Source organism: Equus caballus, chromosome 23 (assembly GCF_041296265.1).
Source record: "Equus caballus isolate H_3958 breed thoroughbred chromosome 23, TB-T2T, whole genome shotgun sequence".
In the NCBI taxonomy this organism is placed as follows: Eukaryota; Metazoa; Chordata; class Mammalia; order Perissodactyla; family Equidae; genus Equus; species Equus caballus.
In genome coordinates, this window is record NC_091706.1 from 43,409,788 (window position 1) to 43,431,528 (window position 21,741).

The window sequence follows — 21,741 nt, forward strand, 5'->3', positions numbered from 1 at the left end:
TTTGCAGACTTTTGGTTCCTTTAACAATATATGATGGAAATAAATTATCATAATACATTTAGGGTTAAAGTCAAATATTAATTTACTATGGTGATGAATATCTATTTCAAAATTATGGCCACATAACTGATTGTGGTGCGTGAAACTTATAGTAGGCAATGCATAAATACATATATTATCTTTATGAAATACTACAATTTGCTCATAAATAACTACATTAACTTATTAAATAAACATACATATAAATGTCTGTATATTTATGTATTAATTTTAAAATAAAAAGTAAAATATATACAGGGCAACTACTATTCTAATGAAAAGCTATCCAGCTAACTATCGTAAATGCATAAGGTAATAACATAGAACAATATCTTTACAACCTGGAGATAATTTCATGTGAAAGTCTAAACAATAAAGCTTTTAGAGAAACCATAAGGAAATATCTTAGCAACTATGGCAAAGGTAAATATGTCTTAAATAGGACTCAAAAAGCCCTAATCATACAAGAAACAAACCTAATACACTAGAATAAATTAAAATTAAGAACTCTGTTCAGCAAAAGACACCATTAGGAGAGTAAGGAAAACATCCACCAAATGGTTTAATACACAAAATAAATATCCAGTGGTGTGCTGATAAATGTTTAACAACTAGTTCTCCAGAAGGAAAAATAAAGCTCTGATTTTTAGTGTTTGTCAATGTATGTGGTGGAAATATTTCTATCATGGCAGATTTTCAAACTACCAAGCAGGTCTCAAAATTCTTGACACTTTAATGGTTTAATCTTGTGAACCAGGACCATAGATATCCAACAAAGGATTCCTACACCCATTATGTATACATAGTAAACAAGGATAGATAATATAATAAAAATAAATAGATAATATAGAAAAAGGGCAGAAGACTCAGTTCTAAAAAGAGAATATCCACATGACAGATAATCATCTCAAATGTGACAATCATAAAAACAGGTGTTTAATACGACTGGTCTTCAAGATATTCAAATTAAAATATCCTGACATACACACCAGAATGGCTGATATAGGAAGATGAAAAATTCCCAGTGTTAGTATAAGGAGCAACAGAACTCTCACATCCTGTGTCAAAAACTGATATAACCACTTTGGTAAACTATGAGTATCTACTAAAGCAGAACATATGCATATTCTACATACCCAACAAAATACATACATGTTTCCTAAAAGACAGGTTCCAGATGTCCATATGACCACTATTCAAAGAGCTAAAGTTTGGAAGCTACCCAAATGCTTACAAATGGGAGAAAGGATTGTAATTTGGTCTATTCACACAGCTGAGTACTACACAGCAATGAGAAAGAGTGATTTACCACTGCACACAATCTTACAAACGTAATATTGAGAAAAAGAGGCAAAGTAGTACCTACTTAGAATATCACTTATAGAATGCAAAAAAGGAGGCAAAATAATCTATCCTTCTAGAAGCCAACATAGTGCTTATGCTCTGTGGGAACAGTTACTAGAGAAGAGCAGAAAGGAGGGGCTGCTTCAAGGTACTCTCATGTTCTATCTTTTTGTTTTTGAATTTATGTGAGTGCTGTTTTTATGGGTGTGTTCATTTTGTAACAATTCACTGAGATTGTGCAGTTAAGATATGAGCAATTTTTCCTATGTATTTTGTTTGTATAAGAGGATTTAAAGGACCAGAGATGATAGTAAGTTTTTAAAGTATTTTTTAACAGTTTATAGGTTGAAATAATTTCTGAGAAAAGGTAGGTATACTTGTGAAATGTAAGTCACAACTTTAAAAAACACTTCTTGCAGATAAAGTTATTGTTGAATGCATATCCAAATAGCATATTTCATAATAATTTCTTCCATTGTCAACAGAGTCCTCTTGGTAGGGCAGAGGAATTTCCCATTGCTTCTATATGACACTTGTTTGTGATAATAATTTGTCGAGGGTTTCTAAAAAAGTGTAACTAAAAAGTATACCTTAGAGATCCCAGAAGCATTTGTTGCCTACATTCACTTAAAACAATTTCTTCAAGATACATTTCAATAATGCTATATAACCAAATCAACAGTTTTAGTCAATTGCCTTTGTGTTTCCAAGTAGATCATTTCCCCCCAAGTATAAAATGTATGATATAAATGCCCATATTATATATACTAAGGAGCAGATAAACTTTCAAAATTGTCCTACTAAAAAATAACTGCATTAATTTCACAACACAAACTTATGTTTACTCACAATGTGAATTAATCAATTATAAGGGTAAACCAGATTCACATTGGATTCATAGAAATTAACAAATAATAACACTCAAAAAAATCGCCTTAGAAGTGACTGGCTATTTCTTAACATTTCTATTTCAACAGTTACATATTTTACTTTCAATTCTCTGAAGCTCTAACATCAAGCTTTTATAGAAGAACCCAATTTTGATAAATCTTGACAGGTGATAAAATAAGTTTTACTTTCAATAAGTCATTGCCTCTATTCATTGGCATCAAATAGACTTCACTATAAAAATTTTAATATATAAAATTGTCATTCATGTCCAAAGAACTATTTTCCAGTGGTATAAATCCTTACCTTTTCAACGATGCCTTCAAATTCACCTAGAAACCTATCAAAGACTTCATCAAATGACTAGGTTTCTATTACCTACCCAAGAACATAAACATTTCGAGGGAAAATATCACATAGTCTTCAACATTTATGGAAAAGAATGGTAAACTATCAGGTGAGTTATGCAAATTCATTACTGTTATATTCACTGGACACTATTAAGCAAGAGTAATAAAGAAAAACTCTCTAAAATTTAGTATATTCATTATAATCTTACCATAAGCTCACAGGTTAGGAATTCAGAGGAAAAGTTCGCCACCCTGAGACCTAGAAAAGTACAACCAAAAACATTCTCTATTAGGACTAGTGTTGCATTTCAATTCAAGCACCATAAATGTTAAATTTAATATCAGAAGAAATTTTATTGTATAAGTAATTAGTGTACACATCATTTAACAAAAAACTTTTGACTACGATATTTGACTGAAGTAGCATTACAGTTACTCAGCTCACATCAAACGATTGTGATTTAAGATCAATTACTCAAATTTGGGCTCTTTGACGCAGGGATGACAAGAAGGAGAGAATTTTTATTGTCTCTTTTGCTTCTTGTGGGATTTTGGGTGAGCGACATATTTGCCAGCAAAATGTAATTGTATATGTTATTTTAAATAAACTTCTCAGTTTACATTAATTTAACAGTGTCAAATATATACATAGCCATACCCATATATACTTGTAACTGCAAGAACACACACACACCAAAGTGCTTATCGTATTATGATCCTATTTTTATCTTTTTTATTCTGTTTTAATCATTAAGTGATACATAGCTCTTCATGAATATCAATATTCCTCTATCATAATTTTAAAGGCTGCATTATACTCCCTAGTTCACTATACTCTTACATTGTTTAAGATAGCTAATTTAACAGTAACACTACACGACACTGGTCAATATTATTGTGTTTAAATCAAGCCATTTGGTTACCATCATGTGTGATCATATTTAGTAGCTAATGCACTCTGAAAGAATTTTCTCTTTTTGATGCAGTGGTAACTTACTAATCAAAACACATTTATGAAGCCCTTAAATTTGCTTATTTCTGGGTAGATATTGTTCTATATGAACACAAGAAGAAAATAGAAAATTTAGTCTCTACCCTCAATGAAGAAATTAGTAGTATTCATAAACCCTTTAGAAAACTCAACACTCACTGATACATAGGCAGGTGCTTTACTGTGATGTATTGCAATACAAGTTAATAGAAGAGACAAACTGTAATAGACTGAATCTTTTATATCAGTGTCTTAATGAGTGGTGTTGTTTTAGGGGATATGTTTTTCTCAGATGTCTATGCATTAAACTGTTGCAACTGTTTTCTACTGTAACTGAGGGAAAGATTATGTAATAGTTTATCTGACAGAGGAACGCGATTTAACTCTTAGGAGGGATTATTATATGTGAAAACGATTCTTACGCTAAAAAGAACCACTTGAGAAGTGAAATGAAATGTTTCCAATATTCTTGTGATGAAATGTTAGTGGAAAACAAAATACCACCATCACTGAGGTGTAAGCGTTCACATTCAAATTTATTGTTCTTATTCTGCAAATTGAAATGCATGTGTGAAGTGAAATCTTCAGTAATGAATGCTCAGACTTTCTTGGTCAAAGTTGCTGAGCTCTTTGGTGATAGAGACTTGACTGCACTGAGCCTCTGATTCTCCATCCACTGCATTTCACTCCAGTTAGTGGCCATTGCTCCATGTCTCCTTGTTCCCAAATTGATAGACATTGTTTACATGCCTTCTGTAAGTGTCTCTCCTCCCCATTCCTTTTATAAACCCCAGTGGACATGGATTAAGCTGTGGACCCCGCAGGCTCATTATTCAATTACTTTCCGCTTCCATTTTCCCTGCAGGAGGAAGGAATGAGAAGATGACTTCAAAAGATCTACTTCCTATTTGTTTTGTTAAAGAAGAAGAATTTCCCAAGAATCTAGTGTGGTTTGAATGCTTAGACTTCAAAAAGTAAACCAAGGAATTATAATGACCTGACCCTCTGCTCTCCTTTTTTATCAAGAGGTGTATCAAGTTAAATTTGGGACAAATGTTAAAAGGTTGAGTGTTAGAATCAACATTCAGCTGAAAATAAGTATTGCCACTGTGGAATGAACTCTTTGGATACACAAATTTAAAAGCATAATTGGTATTAACATTTTATTATTAAAGATGTAAAGTCAAGCTTTAAGGTTTGAGATTATAATGCAAGAATGGTAACTTCTTTTAGCACCATCAGATGCTGGATTACTCCTCCAAGCACTGTGTTGCTTATTTGCAATATTAAATTGACACTTTTGGCTAAATAATAGAATTTGCATCATAAAAAGCACATCAGGAGATTTATGTCCTCCAGTTACATCTAGGATGCTTAGTAAATCCAAAGAACTCCCTTGTATGTATTACTGACGTTGTTATACTGATTAGATATGGTGGGCACACAGACTGTAAGTCACGGCTCATGTTTAAATTCAGGGAGTCCAGAAATGCATATGGCTAGTTGGTCTTCAAAACCAAAGCCGAGCCAGAGAGGTGATTTTAGGCACGTAAGAAGGCCAAAGCGGAAGGACAGCTCATCCCAACTTTAATCCACCTTTTTCTATGATTCACATGGCCTGACTCAGACCAAGATACTGAGTACTGGGATCTATTTAAAGAAGAAAGAGTCAATTTTAACATGCTATGGATAACTATTTTTAGGGGAGAGATCTGTGGTGAAGGATCAGTTATTAAACTGTCAATGACATTGGCACTGGATTAGTTTTATCTGTGATGCATTTCAGGAAATTTTATTTCACACGATAAGATGCCAGCTAAATGAATTTGATCAGATATAGTTCTTTCATTTCTCCTAGTTATCTTTGGAGGAATAACCATTCACAAAGAACTTATGCTAAGCCCAGTAAGCAAACCTCAGAAAAAAATGATTGATAATTCTGGAATTCTAGTATCCTAAACCCATCATATCAAAAAATGAATGTTTCAGAGTAATGTTTATATAACTATAAATTACTGCAGAAATTTTGAAAAGTTGTACTTGAGTTAGTATTTCTATAGATTAATGCCATTTATGAATGGATTTATTGGATATGAGACTGAGCATTTGGAGAAATTCATGGAATCAGCATGTCAGATGGTGACTTCTCTGATGTTAAAAAGAATTTGAGGGCTTTATCTCTTCTTGGCTTAATTTTGCAGGGAAGTTCAACTTTTTGGAGGCCATGGGAGGGGGTTGAATTTTAAAATAATTTGAAACCCTAAAAATTGTCGGATAATTTTAAATAATTGTGAGTGATTTTAAAGACAGTTTGGTGGGTTTAGGAAAATAATAATTAGCAATAGAAAAATAGTACAACGTCAAGATTTCTACACTTTATGTCATATTCTCCATTGATACTTACAAAAGTCTCTTCTCTTAGAGATTATTTTCCACATGTTCAGATAAGAAATTGGACACTAACAATTTCATGAATAAACTCTAAATTGTCTTATAGCTAATATATTGTAGAGTTAAAATTCAACCTACGTTTAATTAATTTCAGAATCACAATTAAGTCATATACCAGGGTAGGATAATATTAACAGATAACATTTACCTAATGCATACCATATGTCAGGCACTGGCCTAAGTATTTTGTATGTATCAATTCATTTAATAGTCACAACTGTATCTCCACTTTATAGATGAACAAAAGTGATTTGTGAGAAAGTTTTCCTTTATTACCCAAGATTATTTTTTTTAACCCAGAGATCCTGGCTTCAGAGTATGTCCTATGAACCATTATAGAATACAGTCTCTACATGATATTTGATCATTGTGCAATATTCTTCCAAGTATTATTTCAATGAACATAAATGCATTATTTTTTTCAGGTTTAGGGGTGATGTAATTACACATTTATTATGTGTCTACTACCACCCTAGTTGGTTGGTCCTAGGCAATAATAGTAGTTGACATTTATTGAACATCTACTATGTATCAGGAAGTATGTTAAGTGCTTTAAATCCATCTCATTTAATCCCTATAGCAATCCTACCAGTTATTGTGATCACTCTTAACACATAGCAAGAAAACTCATTAGAGTGGTTAATAAAAGTGCTCAAGAGCACAGAGTTAGTAGATGGTATAGCTGAGTGTCAAGCACAAACTCTCTTATCTCTACTAATTAGATACAGCACAGAGATTTTGATTCTTTTAATAGGGAGGGAGGAAGTGGGAAAGAAATTAGGAGCTTCCATTTTAGTCCATTTAGAAAGAAACTTAAAACTTCAACTTCAAAAAGCAGAGATGTGACTACACTCTCAATTTTTTAAATAAATCTACAAGAATAGTAAATAAAGTCCTTCTAGTCTTAGATAGTGACAGCCCCACAGTGCCTAGCTCATTAAATGCTAAACTGAAACTATGAATTATTTATCAGACATGCCAATTTCTAGAATTTCCTGTCAATAAATTTTAGAGTACATAAGATTTTACAAAATATGTAAATTTTATATAATACATGCACAATTTTGGTATAGGTTATCAGAAATGCGTTCTTAGAAAACCAGATAAACTTCTATTCATTTAGAAAAATGCAAATAATGTTTTTTTTAAAAAAAGACTTTGAATTCTTACTTCTTTCAAGACTGTCAAGCTTATCATCTCAGAAACACAATTCTTATTACAATTGTAGGCAACATGTTTGGGAGAAAAAAAAGTAGACTGTTTGAATAAAACCTGGCGTATCGTAAACTCACAATAAAAAACTAATAAACACCTGAATGTTCCAGTAAAGAAATAATTACTGGATAAGCCTTTAGGAAGAAAAATAGCCTGTGTTTAGGTACTAGATTTTACCTTAGTTCAGTAACATCTGAACTTTCTCAATGTCTTATTCAACACCTAGATCATTTCTTTCAAAACAGGTCTTAAACCCTGGGAAAGTCGGAGTGACAGGCAGTGATGGTTTTGGGACTATGAACTCATCCCATGATTAGGTAATCTCTGTAAATCTGTTGAGTAACTATAACTATATATAACGTATATAACCATATAATGTTAGTTCAGTCATTAATTCATTTACTCAACAAATATTTATTCAGCAACTATGTGTCAGTCACTACTATCCTAGAATGGGAGGTTAAAGTGATGAACAAGATAAGTATGGTCCAGTCTCATAGATTTTTATGTTCTGGCTACTGATACTATATTTCAGGATTTCGTATTTTATTGCCAGTATCAAAAGCCACTAGACATTCTGTCATAACAGTCTATAATCTTTTGTAAGGATTCCTCTTTGGGTGTTCCAAACTCTAGCTGAACAAACTTTAATACATTCAAATGGGTTTAACACTATGGCAGAAACTTCTAATTATCCCCAAATATCCTCTTACCTTGTTTTTAATAAGAAAACCACTGATTTTTGGCTAGGTTCATGGACACTGGGAATAAGAATATGATCCTTACTCTTGGTGCCATGAGACTAAGCTATGGCAAAAGCATGCACACAGAAGTGAAGGGAGAAACTTCTAGAAAGTGTCACTGAGTGTAGGAAGTATGCCCATCTTTGTCCCTTTCTCCCATTAATGTCTAGCTATAAGGCAGAATTAATGCCTGGTGCTCCATTAGTATTTTGTATGGTGAGAGGCTCCCCTCCCCTCCCTGCTCCCTTTAACCCCCAAGGAGAGGGATAAGATAGGAGGGGGCTGGATCCTGGACCCCAGAGAGTATCATCTCAGGCTTGGGTGGATTTTCTTTTGAACACAAGTGAAAAATAAATTCTAGAGAGACAGAAAGTAGATTAACAGTGTTCAGGGACTGAGGGGTGGGAGGAATGAAAAGTATTGCTAATGGGTACAAGATTTCTTTTTGGCTGATGAAAATATTCTAAAATTAGATAGTGGTGCTAGTTGCCCAAGGCTGAATATATACTAAATCGACTGAATTGTCCACTTTAAAAGGTTGTACAAAAAATCATGAGTTTTATGGTATGTTAATTATATCTCAATAAAGCTGTTATAAAAAAACTTGTGCCTTATATCGCCCTATTGGTTTAATTTGATCTCTTAAATACTTTGGATAAACTTTACACTGGTAGAAAAATAATTGTGCAACATATTCTTTGGGGACTCACATTTGTCTGAACTTGTTAATTTCCTATTATGCATTAACATGTTTGTATATATTAGGGGAAATAAAAATAACAACAGAAAATGACAATGTCCTTCTTCCATCATCTAGAATGTACTGAGGAAAGAAGCTCTTTGTGAATTCAGTAACAATAAGACAAATCATTAATATCTCGGGGCTTTTGTGAGGATTTCATTATATAATTGGGGAAACGACTACATAACAAAATGCATGATCAGGAAAAAAGTTGCCAATATACATTATAGGCTGGCATTTGCATTTTAGCCTGTTAGTAGTGATGTCTTTGCTATCTTTGTAATTGAATGAATATCTGTGTTGAAATTGTGCTTACAGAAAATCAAAATGTTAAAACCTCTAAATAAAGTTTTACCCTTATTAAAAAAGGTATAAAATCAATGATTAAAAATACTTTGCATATCAAATAGATATAGAAACAACAGTAACCAATCCAGTTGGAGGGTGGGGGTTTATTCCTTAGTCTAAAATGTATAGATTCTTATGTTTGATATTTTGACTCAGACATCACTGCTCTGTAAAACGCCTCCCTAAATTATTCAAAGTATTAAAATTTTATAAAAATGTTTCTTTTTGTGTTGATACAATTAGCAACAATAATCTCAAACCACAAGGGGGTGCATTACAAAGAGATCCTCCAAATTCTTTTTCTTGAGTGACATTGTCATCATTTTCCTCAATTGACATTCAGCCACGCTAATTGGTAGAGCTTAAAAAGGTAATAATGCTCATGATAAAAGTTATCATATTATAGATACCTACACATTTAAAAAGAAATTAAAATTGTAAATTATAACTCTCAGCATCATATAATGATCCTTTAGTTACTGGAGATGGTTTTACTGGAAAATCTGTAAGAATGTGTAAAAGTTCACAGGATTGGTTTAACCTTTATGTAAATTAATTGGTTACTATAGCAACATTCATTTTCATCTCACTTCAACTGTGGCAGGAGCTCAGACAAGCTTTGGAGCTTCAGTTCTGTGCCTGCCATCATAACTGTTAGATCCTAATTCCTCCCTATCCTGAAAGTGTATAGCAGTCTTTGGGGCTTCGTCCCTTTTTAGCTTATGCTGAATGGTTGGCTACTTTAACAAAGCCCTGGAAAGTACCCTGCATTCCTTATTCTTTTCCTTTTACCATTTTCTTGCCAACTACCGTTCAGAGGGAAAAGCAAAGTATAGAGCAGTACCTCTCAAACTTAAATGCATCACCTGGGATTCTTGTTAAACTGTAGACTCTCGTTGATAATTCCGGACTTGTCCAAAATGCAGAATCTCAGGCTTTGTCTCAGAAATATGAATCAGAATCTTCATCTAAGCAGTATTGACAAGGTTTTTAAAGCTTCCTTAGCCAGTTTCTTTATCTCTAAGATGGGGAAGTCATAGATCTTCTACATGAAGAACCCCACAGCTTCTCTCTCTCCCCTTAATCTCTCCTCCTCTGTAATTCTCCCCACCTCAATTGGATGATGTTCCTTACAATCCTTTCAAGCTTCTAAACGTTGGAAAAGAAAGCTGCTATACTGAAATATTTGCCTCCATTACTTTTTTTTTTTTTTTGCTATACTACCACACAACTAGTCACACAAACTAGTTACTCATATTTCCTCATCACTATTATTTCTCCACAGTTACTTACCCATCATATTCCTGACAGCCACTAACAGGAAATATCTCCAGTCCTCTCCTATTCTGTACCTCCTCCTTTCTCCTGCTATGACATAACTCGCTCATACATTTTAAGTGGATTAGTTATTCAGCTTAACAACTTCAATTTTCTCATTCTCTATTTAAAAATACATGTGTATCTCCATTTATTCCTCATCTATTATTTTATCTCCAAAGAACTCTCTTCTCCTTGTTTTCATCTTCTCTTGCCTGTCTGGAACACAACTTTCATGCTTTTTCTAAAGACAGTTTCTCATTCTCCACCTGATCATTCCTTTCAGCCTATAATTTCAAGCCTTCTGTCTCCTGGGGAACTTTGCCTTTAGGCCCCACCTTCTTCAAGCTTCTGTCTAAATTTTCTCTTGGGTGGGCAGTCCATACTTACTTGTCATCCATTCCAACATGCTTTTGACCCTAAAACCTCTAATGACACCCTATATGAATATCTCCAGAGATGTCAAGACATGAAATATGTGTTCCATTTTAAGCTATCATCACCCTGGAATACTTCGCAGCACTTGTTAACCACTTCTTCCTTCTTGAACGGCTCTTCTTCCAGCGATTCCACCACTGTCTTCTTATTGTTAGTTTTAGTTTAGTTTTGTTTTTTATTCTGATAATTACACCTTATGGCTTTGCTTTGCTTTGCTCTCCTTCTCAGTGCCTTTGAAGAGCCAGTCTTTCAGCACATCTATCCTCAGTGCCAAAAACAATGCCCAGGGGCATAGCTGTGTTCAGGAATTTTTGAATGAATGCAGGTATCAATACTTGAATATATTTTCTGATCCTCTCCTCTTTCTATATGTTTCATATCTGAAATTCCCCTCCTACACATGGCTTCGATTGTCATCTCTATGGGAAGTATTTCCAAATCTAAAAATTCTAGACCTGACTGCATTCCTTGGTTTTAGTGCTACTTGCCTGACTTCTTGCTAAATGTTCTACTTACCTACTGCACAATTACTTTGAAATCAAAATGTCCAAAACAAAATTTATCGCCTTACTGCCAAAACCTACTCAACTCTCTGGATTCTCATTTTCTATTACTGACACTTCTGACTTGTATTTTTCCCCTCGGTTTTATTGGGATATAATTGACATAAAACATTGTTTAAGTTTGGGGCTGGCCCAGTGGCGCAGCGGTTAAGTGCACACGTTCTGCTTCTGGCCTGTCTGGAGTTCACTGATTGAGATCCCGGGTGTGGACATGGCACCACTTGGCAAGCCATGCTGTGGCAGGCGTCCCACATATGAAGTGGAGGAAGATGGGCACAGATGTTAGCTCAGGGTCAGCTTTCCTCAGCAAAAGAGAGAGGAGGGTTGGCAGTAATTAGCTCATGGATAATCTTCCCCCCACCCAAAAAAAAACGTTGTTTAAAACATTGTTTAAGTTTAAAGCGTACAATATGTTGATTTGATACACTTAAATACTGCAATATGATTACCACTACAGTGTTAGCAAACACCTCCATCATGTCATATAATTATCATTTCTTTTTTGTGGTGAGAACACTTAAGATTTAATGTCTTGGCAAATTTAAATTTACACTTAGCAAAAAGTGTATAATATAGCATTGTTAACTATAATTACAATGCCATGCAATAGATCCCCAGAACTTATTCATCTTCTAAACTGGAAGTTTGTACTCTTTTACCATTATCTCCCCATTTTCCTCTACCCCTCCTAAGCTCCTGGTAACCACCATTCTATTCTTTGTTTCTAAGAGTTTGGCTTTTTTTAGATTCTACATATATATGCTATCATACAGTATTTGTCTTTCTTTATCTGACATTTTTTACTTAGCATAATACTCTCAAGATCCATTCATCTTGTCCCAAAAGGCAGGATTTCCTTATTTTTCTCATGGCTGAGTGTGTGTGTGTGTGTGTGTATGTGTGCATGTATGTGTGTGTGAGTGTACACTACATCTTCTTTATCCATTCATCCATTGACAGACAGTTAGATTGTTTTCACACCCTGGATATTTCAAATAATGCTGCAATGAACGTGAGAGCGCGCATATCTCTTTGAGACCTTGTGTCATTTCCTTTGTACATATACCTAGAAGTGGAATTTCTGGATCATACGATCATTCTATTTTTAATTTTTTTAGGGAAACTCCACACCGTATTCCATAGTGGCTGCCCCAATTTTACATTCTCACCAACAGTGCCTAAGGGATCGCTTTCATTCACATTTTTGTTAACATTTATTATCTCTTGTCTTTTTGAGTATAACCATTCTAACAAGTGTGAGGTGATATCTCATAATAGTTTTGATTTGCATTTCCCTGATGATTAGTGATGCTGAGTGTTTTTTCATCTACCTGTTGGCCATTTGTATGTCTTCTTTCGAAAAATGTCTATTCAGTTCCTCTGCCCTTTTTTATGTCAGATTTCTGTTGTTGTTGCTGTTATTGAGTTGTGTGGATTCTTTATATATATTGGATATTAACCTCTTATCAAACATAAGATTCAAAAGTATTTTTTCCCATTCTGTAGGTTGCTTTTCCATTTTGTTGATGGTTTCCCTTTGCTGTGCAGAAATTTTTTATTTTGAAGTAGACTCATTTATTTATTTTTGCCTTTGTTGAATGGCTTTTGGTATCATATTCAAAATATAGTTGCCAAGACCAATGTCAAGGAGCTTTGTAATGAATAAAAAGGAAAGCTTTGGGTATGCTCTGATTGGAGGATGGTAGCATGGGAAAATTGGAGGTGTGCTAACTAGAAGCAAGGCATTCTCTGTGATTGGTTGGGGAGCATATTTGGCTTCTCTGGTTGGTTCTGAGTTGGAACCAGGGGGCAAAAATTGAGGAAGTTGATGGTCAGTCACCTGAAAATATCCTGAAAATCCTGGACTTTCCTGACCATTCTGAGCCAATTGCTGCAGAGGTTGTGGTTTGGCTTCCTAGATTAGTTGGTCAGAGTTCTATTATCATATATGGTCTGGTTGTTGTCCATTTGTTTATTATTCTCTCATATGTCATTTTTCATCCTTCTCCTCCAATCATAGGTACATCCCTCAACTCAGCCCCTAATTACATTTATACTACATTATGTAATTCTTGAGGACAGACTCTCTAGTCAACCACCAACAAAGAGTATAACATTTGAAAGTATATAGGTTCAATGAATGTTTGTTAATACAATAACAATCTAATGTAATTGGCATGATGGGAATTATTTTATAGTTATAAGTACATAGTAAAGTTAAAATTTTTGAGTTGAGTTTTATGTACCAAAGCATGTTATTTTGAATATTGATAGTACTTTTTATTGAATATTTATATTCCTTTCTAGTTGTCAATTGCTCAATATGAAACCTACCCAAATTATATTAAAGATAATTTAATTAGTCTCAAAACAAAACATTATTTCCCATGACTCTATAAGGTAAAATATCTTTCTTTCAACTCCTTCATACAGTTTCTTTCTTTAAAAAAATAGGAAAACTCATGAACATTTGCTTATTTCTCTACCATTTCTACAATATAGGCTGTACGTCGATAAGTGATAGGGATTTAGTCAGATACCATGCAAGTTTTTACTTCTTTGACAATATATAAGTATTCTGACATATGTCTGTCAAAAATACTGGGAAAAATATTTTTCTTTAATATGATTTTTATAATCTCGGATTTCACCAGCACAGCAGATTTGTTCCACTTTACCAGTGTTTGAAGAAAGATTTAGCCATGACTTTATTATTCTTTATCAATTAGTAGGTATTTATTGAACATCTATTATGTGTCTAAATACCATACCATATCAGGTATTGGGAAACATAAAGTATTACCCCTCTCCTATGATGTTTAGTTAGAGAAGTGTCTATCACATCAATGTTGAACAATAAAGGAGGAAAAAATGTACATGTATATAGGACATAAAAATATGTGGTACAAACCTAATTGTCATAAATAGTTGGAGAGGGAAGACAAACAGACTTTCCTTTACAAGAAGACAAACCTAGGAACAAATTTAAGCTGTATAAAATCTAAGATCAAATTGTAGCTGTATTGCATCAGGCAAGTTAACTTATTGAGGCCTCAGTAATGATTATAGTAGACAATAATGATGATGATAGCAAACATGTGTGAAGATTACATGTATTCTAGGATTTTCATACACTAATCAGTTCAATTAATCCTCCTAACAACTCTGAGCAGTAGGCACTTGTGTATTAGATCTATTTTATAGATAAATTAACCGAGGAACAGAGCAGTTAAATAACTTGCCCAAGGGCTTACTGAATTACCAGGATGACTGAAGGGTTTGGTCATACATAGATATGTGGACCCTGCCCCCAGAATTTCTGATTCAGTAGGGGGGGAGTGGCGTCCCAAAATTTGCATTTCTAACAAGTTATCAGGGGATGTTGATGCTGCTGATCTGGGCACCCCACATTGGGAACCACTCAGTCAGTGCTTACTAAACAGAATCACACTTATCCAGTCTTGTCCTCTCAAAGCTCACAATCTAATAAAGACTTTGTTTTGAGAATACATAAAGGTTTACACAAACAAAATAAAAACAGGATCCATACAGATTAGTTAGTAAAATAGAAACATATCCATGTAAGTTACGTGCATGTTTAATAATCAAATCTGGTTAAAATTTATAAAATAAAACCCAAATGGAAAGAAAACTCAGTTGGCTAAATACATTATGCCAATCACTTACTGTGGGATTTTACAAAGTTCCTATATGCTAAAACACATTTACAAATTAGAATCATACAGCAAATACTGTTACATAACCTATTTTTTTCATGGTATGATATATCACAATCATTTTCTATAATCTGTTAGAATGTGAGTATCACAAGGGCAGGGGTCTTTGTTCCCTTCGTTAATACATCCTAAGTACTTAGAACAGAGCCTAAAACATCGAAGGTGCTCCTAAATGTTTGCACGTCTTTCACGATTTCTTTTGGTTAAAAGAAATTACAGAGTCAAAAGATCTGAATGGCTTTACAACTTTGGATTGGTATTACCAAAATGACCTCCAGAAAGAATGTACCATCGTCCACTCTCACCACTCTGTGCGCTTGAGCTTAATTCCCTTGCTCATAAACTACTTCATGTATCTGCCAATAGCAACAATTACTGCTACATGTGTTTACCATATGTTGTTTTTCAAATTTTAGCATCTCTAAATTCAAGATGCATACCCAATGGAGTAATTTAGCTTCTTTTTTTCTTTTGGTAGAACTCTATAAAATAATAATTTGTCTTACAATTCATGGTATTTTAGATTCAAAAGAGAAAAATCCAATGACACATAAATACTAGTGCTGTATTTGTGAATACTAGTCATAATTACTTCAAAAGCTATTTAATGCTGTTAAACATTTTGAAATACCACTGGAATACTGTGTACTGAATGTTGTCGTAGATCGCTGATTAACTTCCTAAGAAATATCCTATTTTCCATAGCCTTACTGAGGCATCAGAAACACAGATGACCTGTCTTAATTGCTACAAATCAGCATTACTTGTCCTATGTTTAAAAGATATAGCAGAAAGAGAGAACATGTCATCAAATTTAAATGGACAAAAATTTTAAAAAAGAAAATATATATTAGGAAGTAAATGAAAAATTGTGAATATAGATGCAACCAGAAACCTCTAATTTTTCTATAGAAGAAATGTATAAAATCTTCAGGATTTTACTGAATTTATCTGGCATATGCCATAGTGTGCTGCTTTTACTCTCAAATATTAAAAATTAATTACAAACCAGATAAAACTATTGTGTTCTTTTTCACTATTACATAATTTTCAACATTTTAAATGTTTAGGAGCAAATATTTGTTCATTCAATTACCTGGAAATAAGAAAGATGAAATGGTGTGGATTGCTTCAAATGACCAATAAGCATCATAAAAGTCAACCTTGTTAGTAATACACAAAAGTTAAAATTTAATGAAACTTTGCCACAAAACTGAACATATCTTATTTAAATATAACATTAAAAATTGTAATGCTAAAATTTTTCTAAGCTTCAGTTTCTCCAAATGGAGATATAAAGAGGTCACATCTAATTACAAGGATTGACTGATATAATCCATGCAAAGTGTGTAGAAAAGTTCTGTCTCATAGTAAGTATTCAACTAATATCAACTATGATGATGATGTTGATGATTAAAATATTTAGAAAATAAATCTATGAAGTTACTCTAACTAAAGCTTTATTTTTCTCTTCACTTTTACTTCTGTAATTAACAAAGGAGTCATAGCAGTGGTGGTACAATTGCCCACCTTCATAAACATGAATATAGAAAAAATATTAGCTTCCTATGATGCAGAAGGGGCAAGGAATGCAAGTACATATATGTACATGTATATGTATATCTAATATTGTATCTATATTCACCTCTGCAAAGGTTTGAATATTGAGCTACCTTTCTCCTTAAAGAAAGGGATACACAGTTTTGTTGTTGTTACTTAGATTTTAATAGTCCTTTAAGGACTTCTGTGAAAGAATATGATGAGAATGGAGTTTGTGGCTAGAGGGGCTTCCCCGGGGGAAAATGTTGAGAATGCAGGAGGGGGTCATTCCAGATTACAAGAGGGCTGGAGGACAAATGCCAAGTGATTGAGCATGAAGGGCATTCCCAGAGAGCAACCACAAGAGCTAACAGGATTTTCTTAAAAAGGGAGAGGACCCTCTCTCTGTTCTGAAAGTCAGACCTAGGGGAGAAAAAAACTGAAGATCATTGAGGAAGTTGAGTCATTTTCAACCTGATCATTAGCCTTTGTTGACGTGAGAATCTCTCATCACCCAGTTGTCACCTGGAGAAATCATCCCTTTCTCAGGATAGCACCCCAGTCCCCCGCAACTGACTGTACATGAGGAGTGACACCCTTCATGACTTAGTTCAGTACCCTTTTCATTACCCAAGGAAGACATCTGCTTCCCAAACACCTAAGACACCTGCAGCCAGAGTAAAGGTGGTTGGAGCCCTGCCGTCTATTGGATGGTAGTACAGAATAGCACCATTGCATCTGTACACCAACCAAGGATGGTAGTTAATGATGCAGTTATTTTAATTCTATAGTATCCCTGATGCATGGGAATCATCAGTTCAGTATGAAGCATTTTAGGACATAAAGGAAGAACACTTGATAAAATACAACAAGAAAATAAAAAGCAAATATTCAAAGAGAAATGAGTTAGAGAAATTTCCTTAGACACAAGAGTTAGAATGTTTTATAAGTTCTCAGGATGGGCTATATAACGGACTTAATGCAAAACACCATTCCTATTAGCATCCATTGCAAAGGATTTTTCTCTTTGGAGAGTGTGTGTGATCACATGAGCACACAAGTCCTTTGCAAGAGTTTCTGTTTAACTAGGGAAAAATATATTTACTTAAGAATAACCATAATACATATATTGATGCATGTGCAAAGGAACACACAAGTGTACATTATTTATCATTATACTTAAGTTCAATAAGTATTAATTTATATACTGTGTTTATTCTAATATGTGAGTCACAAGGCCAAGTTAAAAAACTAGGTAATATTAAAGGTATCTTTAGTGAGTACTTTTTTCAGCAGAGAGGCCAGATAAAATAAACAGCATGCCAATAGAATAATTCTTGAAGAATAATTCTTATCTGAGTCCTCTACATGTTGCACATGTATTATATATAAACACTTTTATAATTCAATAAAATATTCAGAGGTGCTCTTTGCACCTCCTTAATGGTTCTTAGAGGGATGATAGCGTACTGTATTTTTTCTATTGTTCACTTTATATTTTTTAATATTTTTTATTTATTTTTTTATTTAGAGAGGTAAATTGTTATTGTAAATACACAGAAATATTTTTAAGCTATTACCTCATATATCGTTTGTGATGTTAGCCTCACTTTGCAAAGACTAGCAAAATGTATAAGAAATGATTGATTGCTAGTTTTCTTTCAGATGACACAGCGACAAATAAAAAGCTGAAATAACATAGTCTAGGATTGGTTAAACATTAAAGATGTTACTGTGTGCACCAGTCCGTATTCTTCAAACTGGTATCTAAATTGTCTAATAGGATTATGTATATGAAATGGACAATGAGTGGACTATTATTAGCTTGAATTTATTCTAAATGTTTGGGTATAAAGAAACATAAAACACATTTGTCCCTCAATCTAAAATGTCTTTCAGAATTATAAATCAGTATATATGAGATTCACAAATCACACAAGTCAGTATACAAACTTAAACATTAATGAAATTGGGATCCATTGCTTGGGCAAGACTATTCCGCTATGAAAGAAGCTGGATTTATGCCATGTTATAAGGCAATATACCTCAATAAAATAATTTTTAAAAAAGAAACTGGATAGGTCAGAGAAAGGAGTAGTAAGTCAATGCATCTCCATGCCTGCTAATGTCGATGAAGCTAGAGGTGAGAAGCTGTCAGTGGTCTCTGAAAAACTAATGAAAGTGATGAGAGAGAGAATAAGCCTTAAACACCTGCCAAACTCTAGCACAGAAGGGGGTGGGAGGGTCAAGGAGGAGGATCAACATTGTAGTTAAAAGCAAAAAATGGGCAAAGATAAAAGAGGAACACATATAACCTCCCCCATTACAGAGGATCAGCTCATCCAAGTGGGAGAGGGAAAAAAAACCATAACCTTGAACAAAGGTAAAATGCTACTGCTACATGTCAATGGCGTATTAATTATACTGATTGAAGATCATCTTCTCTTCAAAGTGACTAAAAAGTCATAGGACCTGGCTTAAATTCCATTCAGGAAGAAAGAACTAGTCCTACAGATGAACCACAAGGGGAAAAGAAAGAGAGAAGCTAAAGTTGCTTTAGGATGACATCCTTGAGTAGTGACTCCTCAACATCATGATTACAGACAGAACACGTGCTTAGAGAACTACTCAAGAGCAAAAGTTTTATAGAGTTGCAAAAACAGGAGAGAACTTTACAATTTTATGTGAAGTCAACAGTGTCAACTGTATCAGAAAAGTCAAGAAATAAGGACAGTAAAAAGGTCAATGGTTTGTGGGAAAAAAAGATGTCATTGACGATGATAGATAAAGTAGTTTCAGTTCAGTAGTGCAAATGGTGAGGAAAAGACAGATGGACAAGAGATAGAGGCAATAGATATACATATATTTGAGAAATTTGGCAGGCACTAACATTAGGAAATAAATAGAATGGAGTATGCCCAATACTGAATTAGCACTGTTGACAAAAGAATATAATCCTGCTCTAATTTTCCTTGCTAACCAAACTAATATTTTTTGTTAGTATCTTGTATTTTTCATCATATTACTATTCATATAAATATTAAATGAAAAAACCACATATCTAGATTAAAGACCTTTATCCTACAAGCTATCATACGCTCAGAACTTCAGGATTTCAGCAACTCTAAGGTAATCTCAATTGTCTTTCTTAGAAATTAGATTTTGTGGAAGCTTATTTTGTTCATCCATAACATAATTCATTTTTGCCTTCATAAGTTGTATCCACCCTAAATTTTCTATCTTTTCTTACCAGAATAGAAATAACTTCAATATTCAGAATAACTTTAATATTCTGGGTACTGGAACATTACAAGTTAAATATTCAATGTATCACAGCAATATTTAATCCAAATTGTAAATTGAAGGAGTTTGGTTAAGTATTCTAAATGTGAGAAGTTGTTTTAAAATTTATGTACATATATTTTTCTGTGTTTAACGATACAAATTAATTCTGTTTCTCTCCTGTACTCAAACACTAATGTGTTTGATGAATCTTTAAATTGTCTCTCCGTACATAACACTTTAATTCCTTTCTGCATAATGTAAACAATATGAAGACATGGGTGGTTTTAAAATATATTCACAAATTCTTCCGTTACTGCTCTCTCCTTAATATCCATTTCCCTGAGTGGGAGCTGAATATAGCGACTCACTTCTCATTAATAGAAGATGGTTAAAGTAATGATGTGTCATTTCCAAAACTAGGTCACGGATGACATTGTGGCATCTGCTTTGTTCATTCCTGGGTCACTTCTTCTTGGAGGAGGTAGCTGCCACCTCATGGGGTCACTAACATAGTTCCACATGACAAGGAATGAGGCCACTCACCAAAAACAAACACTAAAATTGCCCAGCACATGAGTGAGTCACTTCAAAAGTGGATTCTCCAGCCTTGGTCAAGCCTTCAGCTGACTGCAGCACGGCCAACATCTTGACTAAAGCCTTATGAGAGACTCTGAGCCAGAACCACCCATCTAAGCTGCTCTTGGATCTTTTTATCATCAGAAATGGGTGAGATTATAGAAAGACATTGTTTTATGCCACTAAGTTTGGGTAACTTCTTGTGTAGAAATACAAAAATAATATATAAAGAAAGGTATGAGAATAAAAATTATAACATGCTGTGAAAAGTGCTGCAATGGTACAGTGGGAAAAGAGAAATGAGAAATCAGCTCTGTCAGGAAGGATCAGGGAGGCGGCATTTGCATTGGATAGGATTTGAAGAAAAATAGGAATTACTCCAGATGTAGAAATGGGAGGTTTTCTGGGTAGAAGAATCATATGTAAAAAGGTCTGGCAACCTGAGGAAGTACCGTGTTTAGAAAATGCAGGAAGTTGGGTGTATTGGTTGTTTAGATGCACGCGGAAACTGGCAGGAAAGTTTGAAAAAAATGTCACACAGGTCGTGTATTTCTGTAAATGACTGAGCATTTGCAAGAAGTGAAATTCTCAAACTGATTACTTGATTCCAGGAAATACATTTCCTCTCAACCACGCATATTTTCTACGGCACAAATCTCTAAGAACATAATTTCAAAGTCTCCATGATTTCTGTGTTAAAACCCCATCACAGAAGAGTCTTTTGCATTCAAGGATAGCTACATTCCTTTTTCACAGTCCAGGAATTCTCACTTCCTACAATTCCTAGAATATACATATACTTTTTTAATCAAACAATTATGCAGCATATACTATGTACAGTATATTTCTAAGTGCTTGGAACATATTAACTCATCCAAACTTCATAACACCATGCGGGCTAGGTACTATTACCATCCTTATTTTACAAATGGGAAGCTGAGGGATGGATAGGTTAACTGATTTTGTCAAGATGACCCAGCTAGTTAATGGTGGAGCTTGGATTCCTACCCAGTCCATCCGGCTTCAGGCATTCGTTCTTTACCAGTGTATTTTGCTGTCTCCATGTTACACTGCGGTTTCAGCGAAGAACTCCTGATCATCTATGTCATTTTCACAGGTGAATATCTCCATGAGCACTCAACTTTTCCATCTTGAAATAACACTTTTATACAGTT

The 21,741-nt window shown here is 34.1% G+C and overlaps 1 protein-coding gene across 44 annotated transcripts in view; it reads right to left on the reverse strand.

Annotated features, from left to right (window-relative positions):
* PTPRD (protein tyrosine phosphatase receptor type D) overlaps window positions 1–21,741 on the reverse strand; it is a 2,083,106-nt gene that overhangs the window by 1,118,280 nt on the left and 943,085 nt on the right. For all 44 annotated transcript variants that reach the window (XM_070248854.1, XM_070248852.1, XM_070248848.1 and 41 more), the window contains one exon: window positions 2,831–2,880. The gene's annotated coding sequence lies outside the window, so the exon portion shown is untranslated. The remainder of the gene's footprint in view (window positions 1–2,830; window positions 2,881–21,741) is intronic.